Raw genomic sequence first — 12005 nt, forward strand, 5'->3', positions numbered from 1 at the left:
CGGGAAATATAGTGGCGGCAGGGGACCTAGTATGGACACCCGGCCACCGCCGGCATGAGGTTGTGAAAAGCTTCCGACTCCACGAGCTTAAAAGGTCATATTTCAAATGCAAAGCGCTGCCCAGAAATCTGGCAGTTCAGTGTTGCGGCCTGTGGGTGGGTGGCTGTCTGCATACTTGCACTTGCATTCCAAGAAACAGAAAACTAAGCAGATGGTGGCCTCTATCATAATCATGGCCTCACCTTGGCACTATGAACTCTCCTGAAGGAGAAGCCAGGGCCCGCCGGAGGAGTCTCCGGTTCTCTGGTGATCCCGTCCAACCCTGCCGAAAAGCAGCCCTGGCTAAGAAAAGTGTGGGGGAAGGTTCCCGGATGTTACGCACACGCCCAGACTGACTGCCGTGAGCGTGGTTAGTGATCCCACTGGACCATGAACTGAAGAGTGCCTGGAGGGGCGTGACTAAGTATCAACTCGGTCTGACCAAGGTCACACGGCAGCTCAGTCGACTCCGTGGACCAGGGAGGAACCAAGCAGAGGGACCAGGTGTTACTCCAGGTCAGACCCCGGTCACAGCTGTTGACCCACACTGGGGAATGCAGGAACAGGCAGGTTAGGCTGGCATACAGACAGGTGGGTACTGGCAGGCACAGCTGGTATGCAGACAGGTGGGTACTGGCAGGCACGGCTGGTGTGCAGACAGGTGGGTACTGGCAGGTAGGAACACAGGCAGGATAGGGACCAGTACAGACTGGAATACAGGAACAGAGCCACAGATGCGGTAGACAAGCAGAGCAGAGCAAAACCCGCAGGTGCGGTAGACAAGCAGAGCAGAGCAAAACCCGCAGGTGCGGTAGACAAGCAGAGCAGAGCAAAACCCGCAGGTGAGGTAGACAAGCAGAGCAGAGCAAAACCCGCAGGTGCGGTAGACAAGCAGAGCAGAGCATAACCCGCAGGTGCGGTGAACAAGCAGTGGAGAGCAAAACCTGCAGGTGCGGTAGACAAGCAGAGCAGAGCAAAACCCGCAGGTGCGGTAGACAAGCAGAGCAGAGCAAAACCCGCAGGTGCGGTAGACAAGCAGAGCAGAGCAAAACCCGCAGGTGCGGTAGACAAGCAGAGTAGAGCAAAACCCGCAGGTGCAGTAAACAAGCAGAGCAGAGCAAAACCCGCAGGTGCAGTAGACAAGCAGAGCAGAGAAAAACCCGCAGGTGCGGTAGACAAGCAGAGCAGAGCAAAACCCGCAGGTGCGGTAGACAAGCAGGGCAGAGCAAAACCTGCAGGTGCGGTAGACAAGCAGAGCAGAGCTAAATCCGCAGGTGCGGTAAACAAGCAGAGCAGAGCAAAACCCGCAGGTGCAGTAGACAAGCAGAGCAGAGCTAAACCCGCAGGTGCGGTAAACAAGCAGAGCAGAGCAAAACCCGCAGGTGCGGTAGACAAGCAGAGCAGAGCAAAACCCGCAGGTGCGGTAGACAAGCAGAGCAGAGCAAAACCCGCAAGTGCGGTAGACAAGCAGAGCAGAGCAAATACACACAAGGTACTTACAATGAAGTAGCGATTGGACACTAAACTCACAAACAGAAGTACAGAGACGAGTTTGAGTTAGGCGCAGGTTCAGACACTGCAGGAAAAGGGAAGATACGGACATAGAGACAAACAAGTAACGGGCTAGGACACTGTTCAGACAGGAACTGAACCAGGAACAAGATACAGGAACGAGCCTGGGAACTCAGCCCTCAGGGAGGCGGAAACAGACTAGAAGTCACAGATACAGGTAACGGGCCTGGGTATACAGCCACCAGGGTGCGGAACAGACTAGAAGTCACAGATACAGGTAACAGGCCTGGGTATACAGCCCCCAGGGTGGCAGAAACAGACAAGATACAGGACAGGACCTGGCAACTCAGTTGCACAGAACACACTGAAAGAAAGTGTTGCTCAGGCACCTCCTACTGGGTGGAGGGGGTTTAAGTATCCAGTGACTCACAGCAATAGGCTGGGGACGCATTAGGACTGGCACACAGTAACTATAAGAAACAGGCAGTAACCGCGCCGCCTCCCTAAGCAATCAGACAAGAGACATGCACATAGCAGGTACTGGAGCAAAGTGTACAGCCTGGACTGATAGGCAAGATGGTGGTCTTGCATGGTGGGAGGTAGTAATCCATGCCAGCACGCCGCCAGGAATGTCACCCCGGACACTCTATGGCTACTTTTTTAATGTGGATCGGCCATGCTTATGCATGTTATTTCTCAAAACGCATTACAGATCAGGCCATTGTCCAACTCTGTATTCAAGAAATTAAATGCGCAAAGAAAGATGTGTGTGTGTCAAAGCACCACCGACAAGTGCGAGTTGATGTTGGACGGGCTGCCATTAATTCTGCAACAAGCTCAATTACAGGACTTCCTGGGAGAAATGACATGCAGGGTAGATACGGTTTCCCTCTATGCCAGCCCTTTCACCGAGCTAAATACAACTCTTAGCCAAAAAAGTTGTGGACTGGCTCCGTACCGTCCCTGGCCACATTCACCTGTCCACGTGTTTGTGGTTAGGCGGTCCTTCCCAGTAAGTGCACTGGGGAGGGCACGGGTAATGTCGTGGGACTCGTGCTTTTGGAAGGCGGAGGCGATACCAGGAAATATAGTGGCGGCTGGGGACCAAGTATGGACACCCAGCCGCAGCCAGCATGAGGTTGTGAAAAGCTTCCGCCTCCACGAGCTTAAAAGGCCATATTACAAGTGCAAAGAGCTGCCCAGAAATCTGGAAGTTTAATGTTGCGGCCTGTGGGTGGGTGGGTGGCTGGCTGCATACTTGCACTTGCATTCCAAGTAACAGAAATAAGCAGATGGTGGCCTCTATCATCATCATGGCCTCACCTCTGCACTATGAACTCTCCTGAAGGAGAAGCCAGGGCCCGCCGGAAGAGTCTCCAGTTCTCTGGTGAGCCCGTCCAACCCTGCCGAAAAGCAGCCCTGGCTAAGAAAAGTGTGGGGGAAGGTTCCCGGACACTCTATGGCTGCTTTTTTAATGTGGATCGGCCATGCTTATGACGTGCCCCCTGGGCCGTGGGGATACCCGGAGCCGGGCCTTGTAGATGCTGGGGGGTAGTAGTCACCGTGGCGGCGACCCGGTCCGTGACCCAGGGCGGTCAAACCAGGGTAGTCTATGTGTATCTGGTTTAAATAGTCCGACTACGCCACCTGTGGAATGCGGTTATTGGGAACCGCCGCTGCGGAGCAGTCCACTGAAGCTGGTGATATGTGCAGCAAGGTAGTGTAACTCCCCACAGGAAGAGTGTAGCTTCAGGGCAGCGTGAGTGGATGATGGTGGTGATCAGCAGTGCAGTCCCAGGGTTTTTACTGGTGGCAATTATATAGGCCTCAACTGGAGTACTTGCTAGGGATGAGGGACTGGTCAGTCTGGGAGCAATCCTAGAATTCCGCTGGCCAGGTGGAGTTGTAGGCCTGCCGTTCTGACTATACTCTTTTGGTTATCCCGCTTATAGTAGTGTTGTAGCCCACGTCCCTGAGTGTGACGTGCTGTGCTCACCCGTATGGCTGGCGACTCGGATCCCGTGTATTCCTCGCTCCTCTGTGGTGGTACTGGTCCTTTCGTGTGGCTGAGCCTCCGGCTTCTGTTGGGCCAGGAGACCTGAAATCCCCTGCCCTGCGGTATCTGCTGCTGGGCTTGAAGGGTCTCACAGCCTCGGACTCCGGTATGTCCGGTTCTCTGTATGTACTCTGGCCAGGACGAGCTCTGCACAGCTCCAGTCCCTGGCTTCTTGCTCTTGTGTCCTGCTAGACTCCCGACACTGACTAGACTAAACTCACTAACCCCGCCTCCAGATCCAGTTATATAGGGCAGGATCCTCCCCTTTTCTGGTCTGGAGCAGGAGGTGTTGCCTGTTGTGTGTTCCTGACCAGGAAAACCCTGTTTTGCTCCCAGACATGCTATTACTACCACTGTGGAAACCAGACCCCCTGGGGTGCCACACTTATGCACGTTATTTCTCAAAACGCATTTCAGATAAGGCCATTGTCCAACTCTGTATTCAAGAAATTAAATGCGCAAAGAAAGATGTGTGAGTGTCAAAGCACCACCGATAAGTGCGAGTTGATGTTGGATGGGCTGCTATTGCTTCTGCAACAAACTCAATTACAGGACTTCCTGGGAGAAATGACAACCAGGGTAGATACGGTTTCCCTCTATGCCAGTCCTTTCACCGAACTAAATACAACTCTTAGCAAAAAATGTTGTGGACTGGCTCCGTACCGTCCCTGGCCACATTCACCTGTCCACGTGTTTGTGGTTAGGCGGTCCTTCCCAGTAAGTGCACTGGGGAGGGCACGGGTAATGTTGTGGGACCCGTGCTTGTGGAAGGCGGAGGCGATACCGGGAAATAGAGTGGCGGCTGGGGACCGAGTATGGACACCCGGCTGCCGCCGGCATGAGGTTATGAAAAGCTTCCGCCTCCACGAACCTAAAAGGCCACATTTCAAGTGCAAGCAGCTGTCAAGAATTTGGCAGTATAGTATTGCAGCCTGTGGGTGGGTGGGTATCTGCCTGCATACTTGCGCTTGCATTCCAAGGAATGGGGTAGGGACAACTGAACTCTGAAGTGGGACAAGGACGTGGACGGTGATTGTTGCAAGTCTGCAACGACAGGTGCATGGCGGGAGGCATCTTCGCATGCGCCAAGGATCACTTATGATGGGCACATGACTGGGCAGTTAACTTACAGGGTTACAGTCTGTTTAGAAGGGATCGAAGAAATTGGAAAGGGGGTGGAGCTATGACTGGGCAGTTAACTTACAGGGTTACAGTCTGTTTAGAAGGGATCGAAGAAATCGGAAAGGGGGTGGAGTCTGTCTATATGTAAAGACGTGTCTAAAGCCTACAATACGGGAGGAAGTATGGGAGGGAAATGAGGAGGTCGAGTCCTTATGGGTGGAGATACATGGGGCAAAAAACAATAATAAAATTATCATAGGAGTCTGTTATAAACCACCAAATATAGCAGAAGCCACGGAAAGTCTATTAATGAGACAAATAGACGAAGTAGCAAAAAACAACGAGGTGATTATTATGGGGGACTTCAACCACCCCGATATAGACTGGGAAACCGAAAGCTGTAGATCTCAGAAAGGAAACAGGTTTCTGTCAATTATCAAAGACAATTATTTGTCACAACTTGTGCAGGAACCAACTAGAGGGACGGCCCTTTTAGACTTAATATTAACTAACAGGCCAGACAGAATAACTGAGGTGCAGGTCGGGGGGCACCTGGGAAATAGTGACCACAACATTATACAATTCCACATGTGCTTCAGTAGGGTGCCCAGCAAGGGAGTCACAAAATCACTGAACTTTAAGAGGGCAAAGTTTGATCAGCTAAGAGATGCCCTTCACCTTATAGACTGGGATAGTATCTTCAGTAATAGGAGCACGGATAGAAAATGGGAAATTTTCAAAACAGTCCTACATAGTCACTGTAGAAGGTACATATGACGCGCCCCCTGGGCCATGTTGTATGTAGCGTTGCGCACGCGGGGAATACCCGGAGCCGGATCTGTTGGGGTTAGTAGTCCTCGTGGCGGTGACCCGGTCCGTGCCCAGGGTGTCAAGCTAAGTGGCAATGTTTATACTGTTCGACTACGCCACCCGTGGTTTGCGGTCAGTGGGGACCGCCGCTGCACTGCAGACCGCTGAGGCTGATGTTGTTTGTGCAGCGCAGTATGGGATGACTCCCCACGGGAGGAGTATTGCCTCAGGGCAGCTAGTGTGGAAGATGGTGGTAGTGATGGTGCAAGTGTCTCGGTACTGATGGTGCTAGTGCGACAAGGACTCAGTGAGACGTGCAGCTGCAGTTTTCAATGCTTTACTCACAGTTCTTTATCAGGTCCCTTATGCGCAGTCGAGACCGCCCGAGTCATGCTGCGTCCACCAGGTCAGGGACTCGGCCAACTCCCAGGCAATTCCAGAGCGTGGTCCAGAGCTCCCCTCTCTTCCTTCCTACTGGCCGTCCCCACCAGGGACCCACCTTTGTCCGGCTCCCTCGGGCCTTCTGGTGGCGAAACCTTTCCCGGTTTCCCTGACCCTATACGGTATGCCTTCCTGGGGGATATGGTGAGGGGTCGCGCCAAGGCTTGACCACGACCTCCGGTTCCTGGCTAAGGATAATTGGCCTCCACCAGTTTGGGATCCGGTACCCTGTTCTGCCAACCCTTCACCCGTTATTCCGTGGGATCTTAGGGTTCCCTCTTTTCTTGCGTCCCTGGGCCTTTCCTGGTGTTTCTGTTCCTTCTTCCTCTTACTTCTCTCTCTCTCTCTGCTTCATGCCTGGCTCTGGAGCTGGGCCCGGACTGAGCCACAGCTCCCTGTCAGCCCTCTCTGGCTGAACTCTCTCAGACTGCACTCCTCTGCACCTCTTCTCTCCTCTCCCTTGTTCTATCATGGTGCCCACCTTATATACTCCCTTCTGACACCCGAGCCCAGGTGACCAGCACCCAATGGGCTCCTACCTATGCCCAGAGTCCCTCCCCTGTCTGCTCCTACACCACTGGGATATTCCTCCCCCCTCCCCACTCCAGCCAGGGACAGACGCTGTCGTACCTGCACATCTATCTGGTGGGAGTACCGTTGATCTGTCCCCCGGAAATGGGGTGAGTGTAGTGTATGCAGCTAACTGAGCCCCGTTCCACACTCCATCCTTACCCGGGAGTGGAATACCACACATCTGGTTTGAGGTGCAATACCCCTGTAGCAGCCGAGTCCTCAGGGTGCTACACATACCTTATGGGAATAAAAGGGCTAGGAATAGGAGGAAGCCAATGTGGCTAAATAAGGAAGTCAAGAGGGCAATGAAAAACAAAAAAAGGGCTTTCGGTAAACTTAAACAAGAAGGCAGCGAGGAAGCGCTAATATCTTATACGGAAAAAAACAAAATCTGTAAGAAATAAATAAGAATAGCAAAAGAGGAGACAGAGAGACTAATTGCCAAGAAAAGTAAAACGAATCCCAACTGTTCTTTAACTATATAAACAGTAAAAGGATTAAAATTGATGGAGTTGGCCCATTGAAAAATAACCTGGGTAAAATCATGGAGGGCGATGAGGGTAAAGCAAACCTACCCAATAGCTTCTTCTCCACTGTTTTCACAAAAGAAAACAATTTATCGGAGGAAATGCAGAGTGATAAAGTAAACCCTCCGCTAAATATCACCCACCTAACCCAGGAGGAAGTTCAGAAACGCCTAAATAATATCAAAATAGACAAGTCACCAGGCCCAGATGACATACACCCCCGGGTACTAAAAGAATTAAGTAATGTGATAGACAGGCCGCTGTATCTTATATTCAAGCACTCTTTATGGACAGGGACTGTCCCACTAGACTGGCGCCAAGCAAATGTGGTACCAATATTCAAAAAGGGGTCTAAAAGTGACCCTGGGAACTATAGACCAGTCAGCTTAACGTCTGTTGTGGGTAAATTGTTTGAAGGATTTCTTAGAGATGCTATTGTAGAATATCTTAATGATAATAACTGTCTAACTCCATATCAACATGGATTCATGAGGGATCGCTCCTGCCAAACAAACCTGATCGCCTTCTACGAGGAGGTGAGCTCACAGCTGGACCGGGGAGAGTCAGTGGATGTTGTATACCTTGACTTCTCCAAAACGTTGGTATATAAAATGAGAATGCTTGGTCTGGGGGATAATATGTGCAAGTGGGTAAATAGCTGGCTGAGTGATAGAAAGCAGAGGGTGGTTATCAATGGAGTAAGCTCAGGGTGTGTCAGGGTTACTAGCGGGGTGCCTCAAGGGTCTGTCTTGGGCCCTATATTATTTAATATATTTATTAATGATCTAGTGGAAGGGTTGCATAGTAAAATAGCAATATTTGCAGATGATACTAAACTTTGTAAAGTAGTTAATACAGATGAGGATAGGGCACAGCTACAGGAAGATTTAGATAAATTGGGGAGTAGGGCCAAAAAATGGCAGATGGGGTTCAATGCCGATAAATGTAAGGTCATGCACATGGGAAAGAAAAACAGCAGTCACCCATACATATTAAATGGGAAACCGTTGGGGAAATCTGACATGGAGAAGGACATGGGCATCTTGGTTAACAGCAAATTAAATTGGAGTGCCCAGGGTCAGGCAGCAGCTGCGAAGGCAAATAGAGTCATGGCATGCATCAGAAGAGGAATATGGGCATTGTTCTTCCTCTGTATAAAGCGCTGGTAAGGCCGCACTTAGAATATTGTGCACAGTTCTGGGCTCCGGTGCTCAGGAAAGACATATTGGAGCTAGAGAGGGTACAAAGGAGGGCGACTAAGGTAATAAAGGGAATGGAGGGACTAGAATACCCAGAGAGGTTGTCAAAATTAGGCCTATTTACGTTGGAAAAGAGAAGGCTTAGGGGAGACCTCATAAACATGTATAAATACATCAGGGGGCAGTACAGAGATCTCTCCCATGACCTGTTTATACCAAGGATGGTGACAAAGACGAGGGGGCACACTATGCGTCTGGAGGAAAGGAAGTTCTTGCACCAGTGTGGCACCCCAGGGGTCTGGTTTCCACAGTAACAGCAATGTTATGTCTGAGAGCAGGTGGGAGGTCTCTTGGTCAGGGATCCTATGCATGCCACACCTCCTGCCCAGTCCTGGGAGGGGAAGAACTTCCCCTATATAAACCTGGGGCTGAGGCAGGGTTAGAGAGTTCAGAGGGAGAGTGCAGCCAGGAGGGCTGACAGGGAGCTGTGGCTCCGGCTGGGCCCAGCTCCTGGGCCATGCCAGAAGCAGAGACAGAGAAGAGAAGCAGCTATGGGAAGAAACAACAGGAGCTCTGTGGGAGCAGTGTTACAAGGAGTCAGGGGCTGGCAGCTGCAGAGCTCGCCCTGACTGAGAAGATTTCTTACCGGACCCGGAGTCCGAGGCTGTGGGGACTAACTCCTACCCAGCAGCAGAATCCGTCAGGCAGGGGATTTCAGGTCCTCTGGCCAAGAAACCCGAAGGCACGGTCACACGCATGGGACCAGCACCGCCGTCGTGGAGCGGAAGCTACTAGAAGGCCCCGAGTCACCGGCCATACGGGTGAGCACCACACGGTACACTCAGGGACGTGGGCTACTTATACCCGCCTCTAGAAAGGTAGCCAGAAGAGTACAGTTAGTTTGGGAGGCCTACAACTCCGCCTGGCCAGGGGAGATCCCATCTGCTCAAGGACTGACCAGGCCCCAATTGCTAGCCAGTACTCCGGGAGGGTCTATCTTTGTCACCAGTAAAGACCCTGAACTACACCGTACCGTCTCCGAGTGGTTCCTGCTACCCCCATCATCCACGTCGGCTGCCCTGAGGCCATACCCCTCCCGTTGGGGGTTATACCATCCCCGCTGCACCATCCTTCCACCGGCCTCAGCGGTCTGCCCTGCAGCGGCAGCTCCAAAGCTGCATTCAACGGGTGGCGTAGTCATCCAACATCTACTGCTAATAGACTCGCCACTTAGTTTGACTCCCTGGGCACGGACCGGGTCACCGCCACGAGACTACAACCCTCAAGAGATCCGGCTCCGGGTAAGCTCCCGCGTGCGCGATGCCGCGCGACGAAGGCCCAGGGGTGCGTCAACTTTTGGCGTAGTCGGCAGGATCTCGTGCCCGCAACCACCGGGTACTGCGTGCCTGAAAAAGACTGTTCAAACTTACCAGTGGTGAAGATTCCCGCCATCCGGCGCCATCTTCTGTCTTCTTCCCGCCATCCGTGGAGTTTTCCCGCCGTTGGACGCCATCTTGAAGACGCCGCGCGGGAAGAAGAGGGGCGTGGACTCCGAAAGCGCGCGAGAACTGAAGCCCCGCCTCACGTCCGGACGTTGCGTAAGGTCCTGGAAGGAGCCCAGCAGACGCCGACGTCACAGGAGCGCGACGGAAGGTCCTCAACCCTGACGATCCACTGCGGAGCCGCGGCCTACGGAAGAGGATCATCGCAAGGTAGGCCACGGTCCACTAGGGGGGAGGAAGATGTCGGATACGGAGGAGAGCTTCACTGCCTCAACCCCCGCCAGCGCCACCGCTGCTGCAGTCATGCCTTTCACCATGCCCTATATCCCGGGAGCGGCCTGGCTACTCCAGTACTCAGGGGAGTCACATACCCTGCATGACTTTAGAGAAAAGCTGGATAGCCTCTTCCAGGTGTATCCCCTCACAGAAGAGCAAAAAGTGAGCATCCTGGTGGCCCAATTAACCGGGGCAGCCCAAAGGGAGGTAAAGTCCTGGCCACCTGGGGGGAGGACTGTCGCAGAGATACTAACCCAGCTAACCGAGGAGGAGCTGCAGTACTACCAATACGAGGAAAGCCAAGAGGACCCGGACGGGTCTGAGGACTACCCTCAGGAGGGAGCACAAAGAGGACATAGCTACTGAAGGGAAGTAGCGTGAATAAAGAGCTGTAAATAGTTACCCGTAAGGGTACAAGGACTGCTGCTAATTAAAATATGGTCCCCGTTGGGATTAGTGAATTGTTCCCCATGTGTCCCTATCCCTTAACAGGCTGAGGACTGTGAACAGCCATTCCTTATCCCCACTGGCGGAGGACTGAGAGCGGCCATATCCTGTAAATAATTATGTGTTTCTAGTTATTTATAGGAGTCCTTGGTGGATTTACCGGGAATCCTTGTACATGGTTGGAGCGTAACCTAGGAATGGACTAAAGACTGTTAAGGACTCGGGGCAGGATAGACCCCTACCTGGTTACGTCTCCCTGTTTTGGTGAAATGGACACCTTGCTTTTCTTCAAAGACTGCACCCGGTTGCGGACACGCCGTAACCATCTTTATGTGTTTTTCTTATTGTATTATTATTGTTTATACCTTGTTATGTTTTTCTAAAAATATGTTTAGTCCCGGAGTACTAAATTTCACTAGGGGGGAATGTGGCACCCCAGGGGTCTGGTTTCCACAGTAACAGCAATGTTATGTCTGAGAGCAGGTGGGAGGTCTCTTGGTCAGGGATCCTATGCATGCCACACCTCCTGCCCAGTCCTGGGAGGGGAAGAACTTCCCCTATATAAACCTGGGGCTGAGGCAGGGTTAGAGAGTTCAGAGGGAGAGTGCAGCCAGGAGGGCTGACAGGGAGCTGTGGCTCCGGCTGGGCCCAGCTCCTGGGCCATGCCAGAAGTAGAGACAGAGAAGAGAAGCAGCTATGGGAAGAAACAACAGGAGCTCTGTGGGAGCAGTGTTACAAGGAGTCAGGGGCTGGCAGCTGCAGAGCTCGCCCTGACTGAGAAGATTTCTTACCGGACCCGGAGTCCGAGGCTGTGGGGACTAACTCCTACCCAGCAGCAGAATCCGTCAGGCAGGGGATTTCAGGTCCTCTGGCCAAGAAACCCGAAGGCACGGTCACACGCATGGGACCAGCACCGCCGTCGTGGAGCGGAAGCTACTAGAAGGCCCCGAGTCACCGGCCATACGGGTGAGCACCACACGGTACACTCAGGGACGTGGGCTACTTATACCCGCCTCTAGCAAGGTAGCCAGAAGAGTACAGTTAGTTTGGGAGGCCTACAACTCCGCCTGGCCAGGGGAGATCCCACCTGCTCAAGGACTGACCAGGCCCCAATTGCTAGCCAGTACTCCGGGAGGGTCTATCTTTGTCACCAGTAAAGACCCTGAACTACACCGTACCGTCTCCGAGTGGTTCCTGCTACCCCCATCATCCACGTCGGCTGCCCTGAGGCCATACCCCTCCCGTTGGGGGTTATACCATCCCTGCTGCACCATCCTTCCACCGGCCTCAGCGGTCTGCCCTGCAGCGGCAGCTCCAAAGCTGCATTCAACGGGTGGCGTAGTCATCCAACATCTACTGCTAATAGACTCGCCACTTAGTTTGACTCCCTGGGCACGGACCGGGTCACCGCCACGAGACTACAACCCTCAAGAGATCCGGCTCCGGGTAAGCTCCCGCGTGCGCGATGCCGCGCGACGAAGGCCCAGGGGTGCGTCACCAG

Source organism: Phyllobates terribilis, unplaced genomic scaffold (genome assembly GCF_046119375.1).
Source record: "Phyllobates terribilis strain yellow unplaced genomic scaffold, ASM4611937v1 Scaffold_5__5_contigs__length_657084704, whole genome shotgun sequence".
NCBI lineage: Eukaryota > Metazoa > Chordata > Amphibia > Anura > Dendrobatidae > Phyllobates > Phyllobates terribilis.